Here is a 6,271-nt window from a genome sequence, read left to right on the forward strand (position 1 = left end):
ATGGAATAACTGGAGGTGAGAATCTTGGTTGGGGGGAGGGGGCACCTTTAGAATTTTCCCTGCCATGGTACTATTCTTACTTCAGCTTTACAGATGAGTAAACTAGGCACTACGTGGTTAAATATCTACCGAAGACACAAAGGCAAAGGTAGAGCAGCTAGATCCTGAATCTGAGTATTCATGCTCCAGAGTATGTATGATATCCATCATTGTATCATAAAGAATTGTTTCAACAAACAAATCTTAGCATAATAGCACATGCTCTGGATAATTCTAATGATATCACAAATAAAGAAAATTAAGAGAGCCTTATGGCACAGCATTCACCAGCATTATTTCCAGATGCATTAAATATTTATACATAAAAGATAACATTTAAAAATTACCTGAAGCGTCAGTGAATTTCTATTTCATCTTCAAATAAAAAAATGCATAAATAGCTAAAAGAAAAAAGCATACAGAACAAAAAGATTGCTAACTTTAAATATATTAAATTTATAACTATATTTCCAAACCTATGAAAATGAGTGCAAGTCCCTTTATAAAAGCAAAATAATTTCTAGGTAAAAGTTCTTAATAAAATAAAAATATAAAGGTATTGTCTTCTTCAGTAGATTGCTGCCAAATACCTTACATCAGATTTTATTCTTAAAGAGGAGACATTAGTAGCATTCTCTTTAAAGTCAGACAGAAGAAAAGAATGCCTGCCATCACTGCATATATTGAACATCATAAAGCAGGTTCTAATAAGCACAGAAAGTAAAAAAAAAAATCCAAAGAAAAAGAGAAATATTAATCTCAAATAGGGAAAACTGTCATAGTTTGCTGGCAAGATAATTACTTATCTACAAAACATAAGAGACTTTATAAGAAATAATTTTAAAAAAGAAGTCCATATGTTTCCTGGACTAATAGAAAGGCCATTTACACAAATCAACTGTATTTCTAAACACCAGCATAAACAATTAGAAAAATTTACAAATGAAAAAAGGGGATTTTCCTACTGTCTCTAAATTTGGCTAAGGCACAAGACAGGGAAAAGCAATGTGCACCCACTGATCAAGATGGCTTTAATCTCCCTCTGAGCTTGACTAAATTTTAGACAAGCTTCTTCCTGACTCAACTCGCTGACCTCCCTTTACTTAGAGCATTTACTTAAGAAAAAAGGGTACTCATAAATTCTTCCCCTGCCACATTGACATGTAAATCTTTTTAAAAGCCTCTTGCCAGTTTTACAACCTAAAACCTCTTTCTCAAGGACCTGGGAGCCAACCTTCTAAATGTAATCATCAAGGTAGACAGAGCAACTATCACCCAGTCTCTGTGGGAGGACAGGAGCCTGACTTCAGTGGGAGCTTTGCTCCAAGTTGTAAAACTCTTTCCTCTCATGAAGAGAATACAAAGTTTACTTTTGCCCTTGGGTAAAGACAATTAACAAATACAGGTGGCCTAAGACTCCCCAATTCTAGCTCTTAAAAACTCTCTAATTCTTTATTTCAGACTGAGCTCTGGCCTCTCTCCCCTACTGCAATAGTCTCAAATAAATCTTCCCTGCTTGTTTAACTCTGTCCAATGAAATCTTTGCTTTGACATCACACTTACTTTGGAGAAGAAAGGGAAACCCAGAAGTTGCGAGAGGTTGGGAAAGCGATGAGCAAGGAAGAAACAGTAAAAGAATCTTCTACTCTGGGTCTCCAAAGCATAAGTCAGCCCTGAGGTAGGGAAAGGGAAAATCTATGACCTGGGAGTGAGATTTAAATTTTCAATCGAACTCTATTAGAACCATCATTTTAATACTGAATAGTGAGTTGTAATTACTGAGATAAAATTTGTTTTGTAATTGTCACTGAAAGTGTTCTGAAAGTGATGGCTTTTGTCTCAGGAGCTATTCAAGGGGCGGAGGAGGAGGGAAGGAGATTAAACAATTTAAGGGCAGTTGTTAGATAAAAATATAGATGCTTCCTGATTTATTCTTCCAAGTTCAGTACTTTAAGCAGATATTTAAATAACTTTTAAAAAGTATAACACTTACAGTATTAACACAGACAAGTATCTAAAATAACTCTAACAAAATATGTGTAGGAGCTTATTAAAAAAAAAACACAATAAATGAAAAGGTATAATATAATTTATTATTATGAGATAGAGTATTACTATATTAACTACCCCAAATACATTTTTAATATTTAAAATTCAAATTAGATTACTAATGTTTCTCCTACCTTTTATAATTTTTAATCTAAGAGTGCAATCCAGGTAGATTAAAGAATTAAATGTAAAAAGCAAAATTTATGGAATAAAATGCAGTTGATCCTTGAACAACAAACACTGAGGGTTAGGGGAACTGATGTTCTGTATCATCAAAAATCCGTGTATAATTTTACAGTCAGCTTCTCTGTATCTGTTGTTTCACATCCATGGATTCAACCAATTGTGGATGTCATAGTCCTGTAGTGTGTATTTATTGAAAAAAGATCAGCATATAAATAGATCCATGCTATTCCAACCTATGTTGTTCAAGGGTGAACTGCAAAGAAATATAATTGCTTCAAGTAAGAAAGACTTTTTAATGAAAGATGTGAAAACTACAAATCCTATAGGAAAAGATTGGTAAAATTGACTACATCAAAATTAGAATGTTCACTCAAGAAAAAACATGAACAAGAAATAAGGATCAGATACTGTGAGAACATAATTTCCACAGACTCCCATTAAAATTTCTACACATCTACAGCATTTGTACCTGACTTCATGGCTCAAAGATGAGTTGTTCTTGTTCCTATGTAGAAACAAACACTCTGCACTAAATTTCATACTGCCTTTTGTAGTCAAGAACCTTACTCCAGTAATTCTTGCCTGTTAATTTACACATTCAAATGCTTGCTGTCACTATGTAATTCTCATTAGCTTACAAGTAGACTACATTTCTCCTATTCTAAGTATGAAATAAAATATAAAGACTCTCTTGAACCCACTTTCCCTGCCTGCTATTTGCCCATTGTTTCACTTCCATTTTACACAAAAATCCTTGAATGACTTGTCTATCCTCCTCTCTTCCGCTCCAATTCTCACTTAAACCCAATCCAATTAGGCTTCTGCCCCACAGACACTGTGATCAAGGCGTCCATGTCGTTAAATCATGGGTGCACTTGAATTAGGACTAGCATTTATCACAGCTGCCATGCTCTTCTCTTTCATTCACCTTCATCCATTTTTCCTGACTTTCTTCATACCTCACTTTTCATTCCTTTACAGCTTCCTTTGCTGTCTCTCCCCTCCTTTCTTTCCTCTCAGTGTTAAAGTGGCCCAGAGCTCACTGCATGTTCCTCTTTTCCTATTTTCCCTCTGGGATTTCATTCATTTCCAGCACTTTAAGTACTACTTCTGTGCCAGCAATTCTAAGATTTACATCTCTCAGATTTTTCTCCTGAAATCCAGACTTGTATATATAATCACCAACATCGTATCAGAAAAAACATCTAATCAACTATCCTTTCAGCAATACCTTTAAAATATTTCCAGAACCTGATTTTTTTTAAACCACCTTCACTGCTTAGTCTAAAAGGCTACATCATCTCTCCTCCGATTTCTATAATATTTCCTAACTTGTCTTTCTGCTTTTACTTCACCTCCTTTACAGGCTATTCTGAAAACAGTAGCCAAATAAATAACTAATAAGGACCTACATAGCACAGGGAACTCTACTCAATACACTGTAACAGCCTATATGGGAAAAAAATTTTAAAAGCGTGGATATATGTGTGTGTATCACTGACTCACTTTACTGTACACCTGAAAGACAGTATTGTAAATCAACTATATGCCAATTAATAAACAAACAAACAAACCAGGAACAGTGGCCAGAGTCAAGGCATGCTTTAAAAAGCAAAGAGACTCCTCTCCTCAAAACCCTGCAATAGTTCCCCGTTTTACTTCAAGTTAATGCTAATGATCTCACATACCCTGCAAGGCCCACATGCCCTCAATCTCCCACTTCACACATCATCTTTTAAAAGTATCTGCTTCATGCTTCCTTTTCTGGCAAGCGGCCTGAGGTGACCTCTAAAAATGGTTCGCTATTCACTTGACCCAGAAAACCCCACAAAGTCATGCAAGTCAAGAGGTTCAAATCTGCACGTTCACTTTAAGAACACTTGTGAAACTGCCCAGGCCAATAAGGGTATGCATATCCGAAAAGCCATCAAGTATCTGAAGGATGTCACTTTAAAGAAACAATGTGTGCCATTCCATCGTTACACTGGTGGAGTTGGTAGGTATGCCCAGGCCAAACAGTGGGGCTGGACACAGGGTCGGTGGCCCAAAAAGAGTGCTGAATTTTTACTGCACATGCTCAAAAATGCAGAGAGTAATGCTGAACTTAAGGGCTTAGATGTAGATTCTCTGGTCATTGAGCACATCCAGGTGAACAAAGTCCCCAAGATGCGGTGAAGGATTTACAGAGCTCATGGTTGGATTAACCCATACATGAGCTCTCCCTGCTATATTGAGATGATTCTTACTGAGAAAGAACAGATTGTTCCTAAACCAGAAGAGGAGGTTGCACAGAAGAAAAAAATATCCCAGAAGAACCTGAAGAAACAGAAACTTATGGCCCGGGAATAAATGCCACAAAAAATAAACGCAAATGTAAAAGCAAAAAAATAAAATAAAATAAAAAATAAAAGTATCTGCTTCATAACCACTCAAGTGGCCACTTTCTTGTCCCTCTAACACTGCAGGCATGTTTCTGCCTAAGAAACTTTATTCCAAATGGGAAAATATATGACAAATAAGTAATGTTTTTATTACACAAAAAGCATGTTCTACATTTTACATATAATTCACTATAAACCAAACAAAAAGCATCAAGCACACTAAAATGGGCAAAGAATATGAACATGTGTGTCAGAAAATATGAAATATAAATGAGCAATAAGCATACCTACAAGGGAACTGCTGGTGACAGTGTCATTCTTACAATCTTGAGGGCTATTATACATTTTGTGTCAGGAATACTAAATTATTATTAATGCTCTTTTAAACAATAATTCCTCATCAATTGATCTACTTGAGGAAATAAAAAGCTACAGTTGTGAAGTTTTACACTCATGCATTTTATCACACATTTATTTTAATTAAACATTGGAGAGATAAAAACTATTTTACTATTTATTTAAAAATTAATAAAGTATATTTCATAGCCACTCAGTGTTTTAAGGAATATTTAATGATTCAGGACATGAAATGAAAATGCAGCATGCATGTGCTGGTGTATTTATATGTGTCAGTGTCTGTGTTTGTGTATGCCAGAGTAAAGAAATACACTGAAAATGCCAGTGATTATTTTCTCTAAGTAGTCGTATTAGAGTTTATTTAAAATGTATTCTTTATACTTTGCTATATTTTACATGTCTTGTAAGATAAATATTAGTGGATTTCAGAATTTTATGATCAATGTTTTATAAATTAATTTGTGTGGTTTCAAGTTTTGTGGTGTTAGAAACATTGGGAATGGCTGGTTCTGGACTTGAGTTAAAACTGAAAGGAGGAAATTTAAACTACAGAGGGTAAACAAAAAGCATCCTTCTCTAAGTCAGTAGATTTATTTATTTTTAATCTTATGGAGATGTTATATAAAAAGGTTTTAGAATAATAGTATATTTATTAATATTTATGTCATATTATACTTACAAAGCATTTATATCTACTATCCAAGTTGATTTTCATAATACTTTGTAGTAAATATCTGGATTATAACATGTCTTACCCAAAGTTGTACACACATTTATTTATTTACAAATAGACTTTGAGTGCTTGGTATGGGCCCAATATGTTTTATCTACTGGAATGCAGGAGTGAACAAGACAGATGTATTCTGTGTGTCAAGCAACTTCAACATTGAAGGACCCTGGATTCAAGCTCATCCTCTTGACTATAGGCTCATACGCTTTCACTACATTTGAGTGTTTTTTAGTGATTTAATTTGAAGCTTTGTTTTTTTCCTTACAGGTTTCTATTTGTCATCTCACAAAGTAATTGATCTAAACCTCCACTTTGCAAACAAAACCCAGACTTACTTTGTAAATAATTCAATTAAAATCTAAACTATCTGGATGAAATATTTCTCTTCTACATATCAGTTTGTTGGTGGCCACCTGCTTACACTGTACTTAGAAAGCTGCCAAATATATCCTTTCCACTTGGTAATAGGAAATAATTTCCAGGCCATCACCTTCCACATTATGTTTCATCTTGGCATTAATTTTAATGA

General features: G+C 34.5%; 1 pseudogene; it reads left to right on the forward strand.

The window, feature by feature from the left end:
- The first annotated feature begins 4,068 nt into the window (after positions 1 to 4,068).
- LOC130851720 (60S ribosomal protein L17-like) lies at positions 4,069 to 4,623 on the forward strand (annotated as a pseudogene).
- Positions 4,624 to 6,271: the final 1,648 nt, after the last annotated feature.

This window comes from Hippopotamus amphibius, chromosome 4 (genome assembly GCF_030028045.1).
Source record: "Hippopotamus amphibius kiboko isolate mHipAmp2 chromosome 4, mHipAmp2.hap2, whole genome shotgun sequence".
In the NCBI taxonomy this organism is placed as follows: Eukaryota; Metazoa; Chordata; class Mammalia; order Artiodactyla; family Hippopotamidae; genus Hippopotamus; species Hippopotamus amphibius.